This window comes from Sarcophilus harrisii, chromosome 6, assembly GCF_902635505.1.
Source record: "Sarcophilus harrisii chromosome 6, mSarHar1.11, whole genome shotgun sequence".
In the NCBI taxonomy this organism is placed as follows: Eukaryota; Metazoa; Chordata; class Mammalia; order Dasyuromorphia; family Dasyuridae; genus Sarcophilus; species Sarcophilus harrisii.
Genome location: NC_045431.1, coordinates 176,163,604 through 176,180,746, shown reverse-complemented (window position 1 = coordinate 176,180,746; position 17,143 = coordinate 176,163,604).

The window sequence follows — 17,143 nt, the reverse complement described above, 5'->3', positions numbered from 1 at the left end:
GAATGCTACTGGATGGACACCCCAAGAAGGATAGACTCCAGACCATGGAGACCCAGTCGCAAATGTCATAGGTAGAGAGGAACCATGATGCCTTCACTGAGCAGTAGCTCTGAGGCAATCAGCCAGAGGACACAAAATCTTAGGAACATGTAAGGAAGATGTTCGATGAAGATATGAAATAAGGTGCTTCAAACCCAGATAATTGGTTAAGATTATAAAGAACATGGGATGGCACTGAGTGATAACTGAGTGGTCCCATGGATCCAGCGGTATGCTGGAGTCAGCTAGTATCTACTCAGCACTTGACTGCTAAATTTTCAGTGTAGATGCTTATGCCTCAAAAATCAGCAAACACTATAAATCAGGCTTGATTTATTGGAACTTTTATTATCTAGAATTAAGAAAGTAATGGAAAAATAGCAATAACACATATTAAACTTAAAAGCAGCAGGCCATGGGTACATTTTCCTTCCAATCTACTTAGTCTATTTCCAAAGATGATTAGAGAGAAAGGAAAAGGACTTATATGTTCTACAATGTTTATTATAGCAGCTCTCTTTGTGGTGACAAAGAACTGGAAATTGTAAGAATGATCCAAGACAACTCTGAAAGATTTACGATGAAAAATCCTATCCCTCCCCAGAGAAAAAAACTGATGGTATCAGAATATTTTGAGTTGAAGCATACTTTTTAAAAACTTTTTTTTAGGATTTCTTTTTTTGCTCTCTATATTTTTCACAACATGACTAATGTGGAAATATTTTGCATGACTACATATGTTTGAGCTATATCAAATTGATTGCATTCTCAACAGGAGGTGAGAGGGAAAGGGGGGAAAATGGGAAGGAAAGAAGAGAGAGCATTTGGAATTCAAAGTTTTTTTATAATGAATATTAAAAATTGTTTTTACATGTAACTGAGGGAAAATAAAATACAAAATAAATTAAATTAAATAAAAAGAGAAATTATGAGCTAAATGATTTGAGAAAAATAATGAACAAAAGGAGCAAATCCAAGAGAGCATTGTATACAGTAACAAAAATATTATTTGAAGAACAACTTTGAGTGAATAAGTTATTTTGTCTATTATAAACATCCAAATCAACTACAAAGAACATATGAAGAAAGATGCTATCTGCATCCTGAGAAAGAACTGATAAATAGAGGTATATATAAAAAATTACATATGTGTGTATATGTATATAAATAGACATAATATGTGTGTATACCTATTTGTATTTATTGGTAGCCATCTCTAGGGTGAGAGTAAGGGAGAGGAAAAAAAGAAATTTACATCATAATTTTGTTGTGTATTTGAAAGAAATAGCAAGTTGTGCATAGTAGATTTGCAGTTCATTTACAAACATCTTATTTAGTGTGCTATATTATGGAAATACTTGCCCATAAATTTAAAATGAAATGACATAAAATAAAAATATTTTCTAAGTACCTTCTATGTACCAGTTACTGTGCTAAGCATTAGGGATACAAAAAGAGGCAAAAGACCTCAAAGAACTTACATTCTAACAGGGGATAAAAGAAATAGGAAATAATTAACAGTAAGAAGACACAAACATTAAGAGGGATTGAACAAGGTGGGATTTTTGTTGGGACTTAAAAGAAGCCAGAGAAGTCAATCAGAAAAAATGCCCAGAGCCAAGAGAAAATCTTTATTAAGGTCTTGTTGGTGAAATTGCCAGGGACCATGGAGGGAAAGAAGGGAAAGGCAGTGACCTGGTAATTAAAGTCCCAGGAAAAAGTACTGAAGAAACAGTAAAGGGATTAATAAAGGTAACATGCAGAACTACCGTATAAACATTTTCCCCCCTGAGGCAACTGGGGTTAAGTGACTTACCCAGGATCACACAGCTAGGAAGCGTTAAGTTTCTGAGATCAAATTTAAACTCAGGTCCTCCTGACTTCAGGGCTGGTGCTCTATCCACTGCGTCACTTAGCTGCCCCCATATAACATTTTAAAAAAAATATTTTAAAATAGTATTTTATTTTTCCCTCAATTACATGTCAAGAAAAATGTTAGCATTTATTTTTTTACAACATTTTGAGTTCCAAATTTTTCTGCTTTTCTCCCTCCCTCCCTTCCACTCTTCTGAAGATGGGAGGTAGTATGATATAGTTTATACATGTGCTATCATGTAAAGCATATCTCCATATTAACCACAGTTGTGAAAAAAGAAACAGATTGAAAGGGGGGGAAACCTTGAGAAAAAATAAAATAAGTAAAAAAATATTCTTTGATTTGCATTCAGAGACATTAGTTTTTTATGTGGTGCATTTTTGATTTCCTTCACAAGCTAATTGTACAATAATTCAGAGTCTGATTCTTTTTGTACAGCAAAATAATGTTTTGGTCATGTATACTTATTGTGTATCTAAGTTATATTTTAATATATTTAACATCTACTGGTCATCCTGCCATCTAGGGGAGGGGGTGGGGGGGGGGTAAGAGGTGAAAAATTGGAACAAGAGGTTTGGCAATTGTTAATGCTGTAAAGTTACCCATGTATAAATCCTGTAAATAAAAGGCTATTAAAAAAAAAAAAAAACAGTCTTTATAAGGCTTTTATTTTTTACTGGCTTTGGAATACTACTTTTTTTTTTTTTTGTCTTTGCCCTCAAGAGCCAGTTGAGAAGTAAATGGGGTTATGGTGGTGCTTATTTGTTGTAATCAAATTTTCTCAATAATCCAAATACTGTACTGGAAAGCTAAATATATATTAAATAAAAATTGTTATGGACCTAAAAAAAAAAAAAAGTTTTTTATGTGGTTATGGATATCATTTTACTTCGTGAGTTTTTTGTACTTGTCTTGGATCATTGTGTTGCTGAGAAGAAGTAAGTCAATCATAGTTGATCATCCTGCTATTTTAAAAATTTTTAAATAAAACTTGCTATTTTATAAGGTATCAAATATCCTGTGCCCCAGATGTTATGTTATTAGCAGCATCAAATTTTAATTACTATAAAATAGTTCTTCACGTCTAACATTCACTTATGTCAATAATTCTCCCTGTCCACAAAGGTGTGTAAAATGGTATTTGAAAAATCTATAAACAAAAGTAGTACAATGTGTAACCTATATCACACTGCTTGCTGTCTTGGGGAGGAGAAAGGTAAGGGAGGGAGAAAGAAAAAATTTGGAACTTAAAATCTTAAAAAAAAATGAATGTTCAAAACTATTTTTATATATAATTGGAAAAATAAAATACTATGGTAACAAAGTAATTATTGATATAGGCCTCCAAAGGAATGGATAAGTGGAAAGACCCTCCTTACCATGCTGCTCTCCCCAATTAATTTCTTTTCTCACTTCCTGCCTTGGCTCTGGGAACTCCTAAAATCCATCCCGAATGGTTGAGCAGTAGGAAAGCCACCCCGTGGGGTTATCCATTCCCCTTTGCCTTTCCCTTCATCTCCTCCCCTGGTCTGGGCATCCAGAATCCATCTAAGAGACTGCCTGAGTTCCAAAACTCAGGAACTTGGAACAAACTGGGAGTTATCAACTCTATCCTTTCCCCGGGGGATGGAAGACCACCAGTCCTTACTGTATGCCTTGTCTCTATGACCTGAAGTCCCCTAACACTGCCATTTTATCTAAGGCCTTCTGGGCCCCCCTTTTGAGATGGTAAGCAATTTTTTTTGGTAATGGTATTTTCTTTTTTTCCCCAATTACATGTGAAGGTAATGTTTAGCATTTATTTTTTTTAACAAGATTTTGAATTCCAAATTTGTCTCCTCTTCCTAAAATGATAGACAATTTGATATAGATTTATATATGTGCTATTATGTAAGACACATTTCTATATTAGTCACAATTGTAAAAGAAGAAACAGAACAAAAGGAATAAGAAAAACATAAAAAGAATAAAGTAAGTGAAAAAAGCATATTTCAATCTGCATTCAGAGTCCACCAGTTCTTTATCTGGATGTAAACAGCATTCTCTTTTATGAGTACTTGGCTTGAATGAATGTTGATGAGAAGAGCCAAGTCATTCATAATTGATCATCACACAATGTTGCTCATACTGGGTGCCGTGTTTTATTGGTTCTTCTTATTTCACTTCGCATCAGTTTTCCAAGTTTCTCTGAAATCTGGCTGTTCATCATCTTATTTCACAATAGTATTTCACTACATTCATATACCACAACTTGTTCAGCTATTCCCCAATTGATGGGCATCCCCTCAAGTTCCAACATTTTACCAGATGGTAAGCAATTTGATATAGGTTATAAATGTTGTGCTAACTATTCTTAACATACAATTTTAATAAATGCCTTTCCTGAGGACTAATTGAATTTACTGCTTGATAGTTAATAGAAAGAACATTGGTGGGGGATCATGGATTACACTTAGAAGTTAAGAGTTCCACCCCTGGAGGAACCCATTAGTGTAAATCCAAGAGCAGCCCAGAGGAATTATTGCACATACTTCAAGTAGCAAAAAAATGTTTCCTTCTGATAGGAAATACCAAAGACTATTGTAGGTTCATAGGCAGGCAAAAAAGAGAAGGAAAGAAAAAATATTGCAAGTCCAGCCAAACTCCAGGCATTTTCGCTGTCCTCCATGCCTGGAATGCTCTCCCACCTTCTGCCTTTTCTGACTTCCCACTAGCATCTTGGAATCTTTTCCAATATCCCGTAAGGCTAGTGCTTTCCTGCTATGATTTATTTCCAAGTTATATTGTTAGTATCTTATCTGTTATATAGTTATTTGTATGTTGTGTCCCCAGTTAGTCTCTCAGCTATTCAAGGACAAAAACTGTCTTTTGCTTTTCTTTGTATCGCTAGCACTTAGCATGGTGCCTGAGATATCATAGGTATTTAAAAAAAAAAAAAAAAAAAAAAAACTAAGTGATAATCAGTTCTTCTCCCAGATAAGCTATTTCTGAAGGACTGTGTTCAATCTAGGTGCCACATTTGGAAGAACAATGCCAATCTGGAGAGGATTCTGAGAAAGATGACTTGAATGGTCAAGGGTCTCCAGACCACATAGATACCTCCTGAAGGCATTGTTGTTGTTTAAGCTTGTGAAGAGGGATTTTGAAAGATAAGAGTATGGCAGGAAAGGAGGACTTGGCTGCAGAGGGAAAAACCAGGATGGGAGGAGTTATGTCCTGAGACCAAATCTTGCTTTTGACTCTACTTGTGTCATTTAAGGGGATTGGACTGGATGACCTTCAGCTATAAGATCATCTGACCTTCACAGACCATTTCAACACTCAGATTCAATGATCTGATAAGTGGCTGATTTTTTTTTTTTTTGGGGGGGGGGGTTTCATCCACTATATGTGTAAAGACAAACCCAGTTTGAATGTTCAGCTACAGCATTTACAGGAACAATCCTTCCTGGTAGCAGAAAGTACAGGCTTTCTGTGCTGCCCTTCCTATCCCCACTGTGACTACTCAGGTTGTGCTTTTCCCACGACCTCCACCACAAAAATATACTTCCCCTCTGGCTGCTATGTAATAAGTGCATTGCAATCTATTCTAGTTCCTTGCTGCTTCAGTTTTGGTCCATGGTCAACATGACCTCTGCTTGCTGGTCTTTTTTGGTAGTCTCTGTCTCAGAAACTGGGCTCTGGGGACAGATCCCTTTGCATGGGGCTCCCTGGTTGAGGCACACCCTTTGTGCTGCTCCTGACCATATGATGGATAATGGTCTGAGAAGCTGGACTGATTATTTTTCTTGGTGATAGAATTCTGTGGATTCATAGGATGAAGAAGACTGGGGATGGAGGGCAGAAAGATAGAATAGTAGAATCTAGAGTTGAGAGACCCAAAGGTCATTTAATTCCAAACTATAGGAGAGCAGAACCCTTTCCCCTTTCTTTCTCCTTACAACTCTTTGGAATCAGAGGATGTGGATTCAAGTCCCACCTCTGTCTTTTACCTGTGGTCCATGGGAAGCTTTACTACCTCTCTGGATCTGAATTTCCTCATCTGTAAAATGAACAGTTTGGACAAGATTATCTATTAAGTACTTCCAGCTCTATAATAATAAAGATTAATATTATTATTAATTTATATTAATATTAACCAAATGAGAAAATATTTATAAAACATTTAGCACAGAGCCTGGCACATAGTAGGTATTTTATAATGCTTGTTCCTTTTCCTTATTGACTGATGAAATACTGCCAAAGTATCACAAAGTGATACAAAGTTTTACAAAAATGAATATTGAAAACTATCTCTACATGTATACATGTAGCTAGTATTTACATGGCTATGTGCCAGGCACTGTGCTAAGTGTTTTTGGTTTTGTTTTTCTTTGGGGGGTGGGGGGTGTTAAATAACTTGCCTAAGTCATACAGTTAGTAAATTAGTGTCTGAGGCTGGATTTGAACTGAGGTCCTCCTGACTTCTGAGCCAGTACACTGCACCATCTAGCTGCCCCTGTGCTGTTTTTCAAATATTATTTCATCTGATTCTCACAACAACTTTGGGAGGTAGATGCTATAATTATCCCCATTTTACAGCTTTAGAAGCTGAGGTCAGCAAAGGTTAAATGATTTTCCCAAAGTCACAAAACTAGTAAGTATCTAAGGCTGGATTTGAACTCAAGTTTTACTGACTCCAGGGTCAAGCCTCTCTCTACTGTGCCACTAGGCTAGATACCCCACCTATGGTCATCTAGGTTTTGCTTAAAAGTTTCCAAAGACAGGGAGCTCAAAATAGCTCTTTCCAGTTTGGGAGAGCTCTCATTCGAGAAAGTTTTTCCTGACTTCAATCAAGACTAAACCTGCCTGAGGTTGAGGGTTCTGCCAGGACAGAATATTGTGTACCTTAGAAACCTTCACTGTGCCAGATGTTCTCGCTTATTTCTTTCTCATTGTCAAAGGGAAAGGCTCAAATATCTGTGATATAAAGACAAAAAATATCAGCAAAAAAAAAGTTTAAATAACAAAATGCTATATAAATTTAGGGTATTATTATTGACCTGAAAATATTCAAAGTATAATAAAAAAAAAAAAAGTTGATCAACTGTGATGGACTTGACTCTTTTCAACAATTAGGTAATTCAGGCCAATTCCAACAGACTTGTGATAGAGAGAGCCATCTGCATTCAGAGAAAGGATTATGGGCATCGAAAGTGGATCAAAAAAAAATTCATCTTTTTGTTGTTCTTTGCTTGCTTTTTTTCTATCTTATTTTTTTCTTTTTGGTCTTATTTTTCTTGTGCAGCATGATAAATATGGAAATATGTTTACAAGAATTGCACATGTTTAACCTATATTGGATTATTTATTGTCTAGGGGAAAGGGGGAAGGGGAAGGGAGGGAGAAAAATTTGGAACACAAGGTTTTGCAAGGATGATATCGAAAACTATCTTTTCACATATTTTAGTTTGCTTGACTGATTCTTGTCTCATTGAGTCATTCATTTCTATTTGTTCAATTCTGAATTTCAGTGAATTATTTTCTTCATTTACTTTTTTTACTTCTTTTTGCAATTGTCCAATTGAATTTTTAAATGAGTTGTTTTGTTCCTTGGAATTTTTTCCACTTCATGAATTCTGTTTTTTAAGGAGTTATTTTTTTTTTTCTGTTTTACAAATTCTGTTTTTTTCTGGGAATTGCTTTCTTTTTCCATTTTATCAAAACTATCTTTCAATGAGTTACATGCCTTTTCCAAACCCTCTTGCAAAGTTTTTCTTTCCTTTCCCCATTTTTCTTATAGCTCTCTTTTAAGATTCTTTATAATTTCTTCTAGGAGAGCCTTGTGTGATGGGGACCAGGTTATATCGTCTTTTGGGGCTTCATCTAGTCTCCTCAAGGTTTGAAATCTGTTCTTCTCTTTCACCATAAAAGTTGTCTATCATCAGAGTCCTCTTTACCTTTTTACTCATTAAAAAAAAAGTTAAGGTCTGCCTTTAGGGCTGGGGAGGTTTTCTAGGTGGCTGCAGCTGTGCTGGATCAGTGTTGATTCATTCTCCGTGCTAAATGGGTATGGCCAGGTCCCGTGAGTTTCTGGTATTTGGGGGTTCACTATTGATCTTTTGTGTTTGTGTTGGATGTTTTATAACTTCTCTGCTGATTTACTGGCTTGCAGCCAGGGCACAGTGGCCAACACTGGTGTAGATTCTCTGCCATGCAGAGACTGCACCATCCCAAGGCTCTGTGCTGTCTGCACATATGCACAGGCATATATACTCAGCAGCTTGTGCTTCGCTGCCTCCTTCCCATTTCCAATTGAAACAGACTTTTCTGGTGATCTTCAAAATTATCTTCTGCTGATAATTTGTTGCACTTTCAATATTTGTGGGTTCTGCCAATCCAGAGATAATTCAGAGACTGGATTTTGTAATTAGTATGAGGGTTGTAGAGATCAAAAGCAAACAGAGCATCATTTCTGTCATCTTGGCCCCACCCCCAGAAGTCCTTTGCATGTATTTTAAAAATAAAAAGCTATAATTAAAAATTTTTTTAAAAACCTGCCTCTGTGTCTCTACTGCTCCTGGCCCTGCCCTCTGAGGTCAAATCTTATCCTTCTTTATCAAGACTTCTCTTCAAATTCCTCTGCTCAAGTGAAATGTACTGTGGACAAAGTAAAAGTAATATTGTAAGATGATCAGCTGTGAATGACTTTGTTTTCTTAGCATTATAATGATCCAAGAGAATTCTGAAGGACTTCTGATTAGGAATGTTATCCATACCCACAATAAGAAATGATAATATCTGAATGCAGATTGAAATATACATTTTTTACATTATTTTTTTTTGTTTTTGTTTTTTATTTTATTTATTTATTTATTTAATAGCCTTTTATTTACAGGATATATGCATGGGTAACTTTACAGCATTAACAATTGCCAAACCTCTTGTTCCAATTGTTCACCTCTTACCCCCCCACCCCCTCCCCCAGATGGCAGGATGACCAGTAGATGTTAAGTACATTAAAATATAAATTAGATACACAATAAGTATACATGACCAAACTGTTATTTTGCTGTACAAAAAGAATCAGACTCTGAAATATTGTACAATTAGCTTGTGAAGGAAATCAAAAATGCATGTGGGCATAAATATAGGGATTGGGAATTCAATGTATACATTATTTTTCTTGAGGGTTTTTTTTTGTGTGTGTGTTTTCTTTCACAACATGACTATTATGAAAATGTTTTGCATAACTACACATGTATAACCTATATTGAATCGCTTGTATTCTCAATGGGGAGAAAAGGAAGGGAAAGAATCTGGAACTCAAAGTTTTAAAAATGAATGTTAAAAGGGGCAGCTAGGTGGCACAATGGATAGAGCACCAGCCCTGAAGTCAGGAGGACCTGAGTTCAAATCTGGTCTCAGACACTTAACACTTCCTGGCTGTGTGACCCTGGGCAAGTCACTTAACCCCAATTGCCTAAAAAAAAAAAAAAAAAAAAAAAAAAAATGAATGTTAAAAATTGCTTTTACATGAAATAGGGGAAAATAAAATGCTAAATAAAAAGTTAAAAATAAATACATTGAATAGGAAATTTATTTTAAAAATACAACAAATTCCTCTGCTCCTCATGGCCATTCTTAGTCCATAGTTTTCCCCTGGAAAGAGCCAACCAAAAGGCTTCTTTTGGACATATGAAAACCTGTGGTACACAGGTGTTACCAGGACCTGATAAACTTCAGCCCTGGGACTTGGTAACCTCTGACCCCAGAAGCAGATGTCAGTCCTATGAGTTGGTGGACAAGGTTTTTGCCCATTTCATGTAGAGTAGTCCTGGGTATATTTGAGTGAATAAAATGAAGTGAGGACAGGGAACAAATGCAATGATAATAGGCATAATTTAAAGCAAGGTGGGGAAAACTCTTATCATCTACGAGAGCATGTCCTATTTCAACCCTTCTGACAGGGGAGGAAACTGAAGTGAAGAGAGAGGGAACTCTTCCTAGATCCTATGCCTGGGATAAGTGACAGAGCCAAATTTCAGTCTAGATCTCTGGGTGCCAAATCAGGAGTGTGTGATTTAGCACCAGACCACTGTGGAGTATTGCCTCTGTACAGGAAGCCCAAGAAAATATTTCTAGAAAAACCTTGTCCTCTTTAGGGTCAGGTACCATGTCCCTTTGCTCAAGGAAAAAGTGTTATCTTAACCCCGATAAGGCTTCCCTGTTAATAGGGGTGCCCAGGCTCCTATTAGTTAAAGCATATCCCACCTCAGCATATTTGCTTTAAGGGGGAGCTTCAGGGAGGAGTTCAGGATATTTAATGCATTGGAACATGTTCTAATAAGGCCCTCTAATATACAACATGATATGATATAATGTAATGAAATTAATATAAGAATCTTCCAACATGTACATTAATGGACTAACTTTAAGATGACCATACATGAAATTATAAGCCGTGGTCTAGGCAGGGAAAAATCACTGAAGTGGATGGCTAGATCAATATCTTTTGAGGGTCTGTGGATTTCCTTGAGGACAATTGGGAGGACAAGGGAACTCAGTACCACTAACACAATGTCAACAGCAAACTGGAAAAGCCCTGCATCCATAGGGAGAGCCCATCACACACAGCTTATAGGAGGACTCCATCATAGGGACAGCCTATAAGACAAAGTCCATAGGAGCATCAAATGTTAAAGCTAGAAGGAAACTTAGAGCTCATCTCATCCAATTCCTTCATTTCAATGGGAAAAACAGAGCCCTAGCCAGAGGCATCCTCCAAGATAATGGTTCCTAACTTGGCTGACCACATATGTCACTAAATCAAATAAATTAAAAACATTAGTTAGGAGTATGGGTTCTTTCCACCTAAATTATTTGTCTCTCAAGAGCTGTGACCTTGTTGATTCTCATTTTACCCATGAAACTGGGGCAAGGAGGGTTTTCACTTTGCAGAATACATAGAGTCCATATTCTTCATTGTAGGCTGACTTCTAGGGAGCTTTCTGAAGAGAGTAGTCCTTCCCACCTCTGGGTCTCTATGTCCTCCTAGTAAAACAGAGGGCTTGGTATTGCCTAAGAGATTGCTAGTCAACAGATATGAACAAAACATTTCCCAAAAGAATTCCAAACTTAAGAACCACATGAAAGAACTCACCAAATCACTGATAATTAGAGAATTATAAATCAGAATAAGCCAGTATTCTTACTTCACACCCAGCAAATTAGCTGGTCTAACACCTGCCTCAATTCACACTGGTACCGATAGGTTGGGTCTCCAGAAGAGTGGCTGCTACTCCTTCCAGGGCCCTAGGTGGGAAACTGTGAGTGTTAACCTAACATTTGCTCATGTGATCCCATCTATGTATTTCTCTTTAATTAGTTAGATCTTTTTAAAAATTGTATTTTATTTTTAAAAATACATGTAAAGAAAGTTTTCAACATTCACCTTTGCAAAACCTTTTCTCCCTCCTTCTTTTCCTCTCCCATCTCCAAGACAGAAAGCAATCCAACATAGATTAAACATGCAATTCTTCAAAACACATTTCCATATTTGATAGACTCAGTTCTTTAGCAAATGTATTTACTCAAATGCCATAGCAAGGATAGTACTTATCTTTCATTTCCCCCAAACCAGAGACAAACTCTCCAATAAATATATGTAGAGTCCATTGAGCAAAGAGTGAATATGAACTACAAAGACGGGTAGAGGAGCACACAATAGCCAAGACAGCTTACTACTCTGGAATTCCTTTCTTCAGAGGGTCCTCTTAAAGTCCAAAATTGCTTCTCCTGTCTCAGAGTGGTTGTGAGGATCAAATGAAATAAGAATTGTAAAGCACTTAGCATAGGTCCTGACACCTAATAAGTGCTATATAAATGGTTTTTATGTTTATTTTAATATTTTTTATGTCTATCCTAAATCTTTGACTCCTTTTCCCACTCTAATCCATCCTCCATTCAGTCACCAAAGTGATTTTTCTTTATAAAGCACAGGTATCATCACATCACTCCCTACTTAACAACATCCAAAGGCTCCCTATTGCCTCCAGGATCAAATACAAAATGTTCTGTTTGGCATTCAAAGCTCTTCATAACTTGGCCCCCTCCTACCTTTTCTTCTTTTCTAACATGTCCTATTTGTTGCAGTGACATTGGCCTTCTGCCTGTTCCATGAACAGGTCACTCTCTTACTCTACTCTGGGCAGTTTCTCTGCCCTAATTTTTTTCTGAGGGACATGAAGGTGACCTTTAAGTTTCAGCTACAATATTGCCTTCTACAAGAAGCCTTCTCCAGCTCGTCTTTAAAAAAAAAAATTAATGGTATGTTATTTTTCCAATTATATGTAAAAATGGTTTTCAACCTTCATTTCTGAAAGATTTTAAATTCCAAATTTTTCTCCCCTTCTCTCACAAAACAGCAAACAATCTGCTGTAGGTTATACATGTACAATCATTTTAAACATATTTCCTTATGAATCATGTTGAGGAAAATCAGAACAAAAGGAAAAAGCCACGAAAAACCAAAAAACCAAACACAGTTCTTCTTACTTCCAGTGTCTTCCCCGTGTTAATTATTTCTTGTTTGTACATATTTGTTAGCATGTAGTCTCCGCTATTAGATTGTAAGTTCCTTGAGGACAGGGACTGCCTTTTGTCTCTTTTTGTATCCCAACTATTTAACAAATGCACATAGTAGGTATTTTAATTATTTATTGACTGACTCCTCACCAACTATCTGCCTTTTTTTATTCTTACTTACCAGGTTACCATTTTACAATTACTGTCTCATGATAATAATTATGATCTCCATTTTACAGACTAAGAAACTAAATTTAAGGGACATTAAATTACTTGTCCACGGTCACAGAACTAGTAAGTAACTGAGACTAGATTTGAATTCAGGTTTTCTGCCTCTAGGTCCGCCACTCTAACCACTCTACTGTCCTCCACCCCTTCCCCATACATCTGATTGACAGAGTGAGGGAGATGGTATCAGAATTCAGAAGATTTTTGCAAACTGACAAGAAAGCCTATGACCTTTCTGTTTGTCCCTCACTGGTCATAGTCCAATAAAGACTTTTTCCTTCCTTATGTCTCCTTTCCTATCTGGTCCCTCTTTCAAAAGAGTAAACTTTAAGTGGGCAGGGACTGGGTCTTATCTAAACTCCTTATCTCAGCCAGAGTGTACAGGACTGGCATTTAATCAGTGTTGTCAAACGGTTTAAATAGCATTGCTTTGGAGACAAACTTGTACTGCCATGAAGGTTCAAGATGTCAGATGTTGACTGAATGTGGATCAAAGCATAATATTTTCACTTTTTTGTTGTTGTTTGCTTGGGTTTTTTCCCTTATCATGTTTTTTTTTTTTCCTTTTTGATCTTATTTTTCTTGCACAGCATGGCGAATATGGAAATATGTTTAGAAGAATTGCACATGTTTAGTTTATATTGATTTGCTTGCTGTCCTGGGGAGGGGTGAAGGGGTAAGAGAGGGAGAAAACTTTGGAACACAAGGTTTTGCAAAGGTGAATGTTAAAAAATAAAATATTATCAAATAGTCAACTGTGATGTTATATAATAAGCCTGAATATGGAGTCCTAGTGCAAGAGTTCAAATCCTAACAAATTCACTGTTCTGAGCCTTGCTAAGTGGGGAGGGGAGCTAGACAAAATGATCTCAAAGATCTCTTCGAGTTCAACATTCAGTGATTTCAAATGAAAGAAAGCTTTTTATCCTGCTCCTTCCTTGGGAGATGTAGCAAAATTAAACTAAAAACAGATGAAATAAGTTTGGAGCTCACCAGCCATAAACCTGTACATGAAACAATGTCTCAAGAGTATGGCTTGCTGGTTTAACAAACTCACCTCCCTACTTATCTACATCTTACAAACTCATGATGTCCCCTATCCTCTCTGCCGCTGATGAAGTTGCTCTTCCCCTCACCAAGGCCAGCCCTCTTTATCAACCCTTGAGTCCATCCCCTCCTGTCTACAACAGCAGATTACCCCACGATGAAGATTTGTCATTTCTACCTTCATAAATGTGCACCTCCTCCTCTTCTCTGATACTACCCCCTCCCCTGGGCTCAGGCCCTCTATCACCTCACACCTGGACTATTCCAATAACTGCTTTGGGATCTGTCTGTCTTGAGTCTGCTGCATCCTCCATTTAACAACCAAATGATTTTCTAAAGACATTTTTGATCATCATCTCCTCTACTCAATAAACTCCAGTGGTTCCCTATTGCTTCCAGGATCAAATATAAAAATCCTCTGCCATTTAAAGTCCTTTCCAGTTTTCTTACATCTTAATCATCTGCCATCTGGCAATACTGATCCCATAGCAGTCCCTCACATAAGATGTCCCCTCTCCTCACTTTTCACTAACTCAACACTATTGTCCCTCCTCACCCCTGCTTCTAAGCTTCCCTGATTTCCTTCAAGACTCAACTTTCAAGATTGAAGCATACTATTTTTACTTTTTTTGCTGTCTTTTTCTTTCTCATGGTTTTTTGTTCTGATTCTTCTTTCATAACATGACTAATGTGGAAATATGTTTAATATGATTGTACATGTATAACCTAGTCAAATTGATTGTCATCTTGGAGAGGATGATTTTTTCTCTTTAGGGAGAGAAAATCAAAACCTTATAAAAGCAAACATTGAAAAGTAATAATTTTTTTTAAAAGACAGCTCAAAATCTACTTGTAGGAAGTCTCTTCTGGTCCTTCCCCTGCTAATGCCTCTACCTTTACCCTGCCCCCCACTCCAATATGACTTTTCATTTATACTACATATAGTTTGTAAGTTAATTGCATTTTGCATCCCTCTTGTTAATATAGTTTCCTTTTTTACCTTTTTTTTTTGTTTGTTTGATCCCCAGTGCTTAGCACAGTGTCTGGTGTCTGGCACATAGCAGGTACCTAAATAAATGCTTGTTGATTCACTAATTTAGAGATTTACTGACTGACTAACTGCTTGTCTGACCAGTATGCCCACTCTTTAATCTTCAACTTCAACCTATCTAAAGCTTCCTCTATCTGTAGAAAAAGGCCATCAGTAAACCTTACCATCTTCCCAAGGTACTGTTCTGTTTCTCCTTCCTTTTCTTGAAGCTGCCTGTTCTCATTACCACATCATTTCTCTCTCCTCCCTCATTTCTCAGGTCTCTCAAGTCTGCCTTCATCCACTGCATCAGCAAAGTTGCCAATGATTTTGTCTGGTCTGATGATCTTTCCTCAATCCTTCTCTTTCTTACTCTCCGTGCACCACTTGGACAGCATGGAACCTTCTCCTGTCCTAGAGAGAGTCTTGGCTTTCTGGAAATTGTGACTCTATCTCCTGGTTCTCCTTCTACCTGTCTGAGAGCTTCTCCTTTTTTGGCTTATCTCCATATCACACTCTTTAACTGTGGATGATTCCCAAGGTTCTCCACTGGATCCCTGCTCATTTCTTTCTACTGCATACACTTTTTAAAATGACTTCATCAGCTCACATGGGTTTAATTATCATCTCTGCTAATAACTCACAGATCTGTCTTTCCAGCCCTAGTTTCACTCTTCAGTTCCAATTCCATAGTATCAACTGCCTAGTAGACATTTCGAGGTGTATAACTCAGAATTGCATTGTTGGTGGAATTGTGAAATGATCCAGGAGAGCAATTTGGAACTATGCCCAAAGTACTGTCAAACTGTGTATGCCCTTTGACCCAGCAGTGTCTCTACTGAGTTTGTATCCCAAGAAAATAATAAAGGAGGGAAAAGGACCCACATGTGCAATAATGTTTGTAGCAGTTCTTTTTGTGATAGCAAAGAATTGGAAAAAAAGTAGATGTCCATCAACTGGGGAATGCTGAATAAATTATGATATATGAATATAATGGAGTATTATTATTCTATGAAAAATAATGAACAAACTGATTATAAAAAGACCTGGAAAGATTTACATGAACTGATGCTCAGCAAACCAAGCAGAACCAGGAATACATTGTACACAATAACAGCAAGAATGCATAATGATCAACTTTTAAAGACTTGATTCTTCTCAGTGCTTCTGTGACCCAAAGCAATCCCAATAGACTTTGGACAGAAAATGCCATCTGCATCCAGAAAAAGAACTAAGAAGACTGGATAAAAATCAACACATGCTATGTTTACTTCTTTTTTCTGTTTTTTTTTTTTTTTTTTTTTTTATCTCTCCCATGGTTTTTCCCTTTTGCTCTGATTTTTCTCTAAGAAATATAGAAAAATATTTGTGAAATAATTCACAAAACAATATGTATTAAAAATAAATAACCAAAAATAAACAAGAAAAGAAAGAAAGACATCCCAAACTGAACTCATTATCTTTCCCCTAACTCTCCCTCTTCTAAATTTCCTTAATTCTGCCTAAGGTACCACCACCCTCCCAGTCACCCAGGTTCGAAGCCTCAGAGGTGTCCTCTGCTCCCTATTCTCCTTCCTCTCATACACCCTATCACTTCCCAAATCTTGCAATTTCTAATTTTATATCATCTCATATCCATGCCCTCTTCACTGTGACTTGGCCTCTCATCTGGACTATTGTACAGCCTTTTGGTTATTAACGTCTTCCTAACTCTAGTCTCTCTTTTCCCCATTCCCTCTTCCACACAGCAACAAAAGTGATTTTCCTAAAAAGCATGTCAAGAGTTCTAGGAGGCAAGATAGTGGAGTAAGCAGTAAGTTCCCATAATTCTTCTATATTCATCTCCAAACAACCATAAAATAGCATCCCAAAACCAGCAAAAAGATGAGATGAAATAATCTTTTAGCCCAAGAAAGTTTCTGTCTTTTTACTGATGAGGAAACTGAGATACAGAGATGTTATTTGCCCAGCAAGTAAGATTTAAACCTAGAGTTTCTAGCCTTTGAATCTAAATGGAGCTAGGGATTCCAGGAGCCAGAGGTGAAGAAAGATAATATTCCAGGGACCGGGGAATAGCCTGCAAATTGAATATTGTGCATGGGGAGGGGCAGAGAGGGGGATAGCAAAGAGACTAAGCTCAATGGGATGTAGAAAATGTGACCAGCAGTGAGGTGAGATCTGTCTGAAAAGATCACTGGAGCTACGTTGTGAAGGGTTTTATTTTTATTTTATTTTTAATAGTATTAATAGTATTTTATTTTTCCCCAGTTACATGTCAAGAAAATTTTTAACATTCATTTTTATAAGATTTTTCTTATAATCTTTCTGAAGATTATAAGAATCTTCATTCAGTCCAT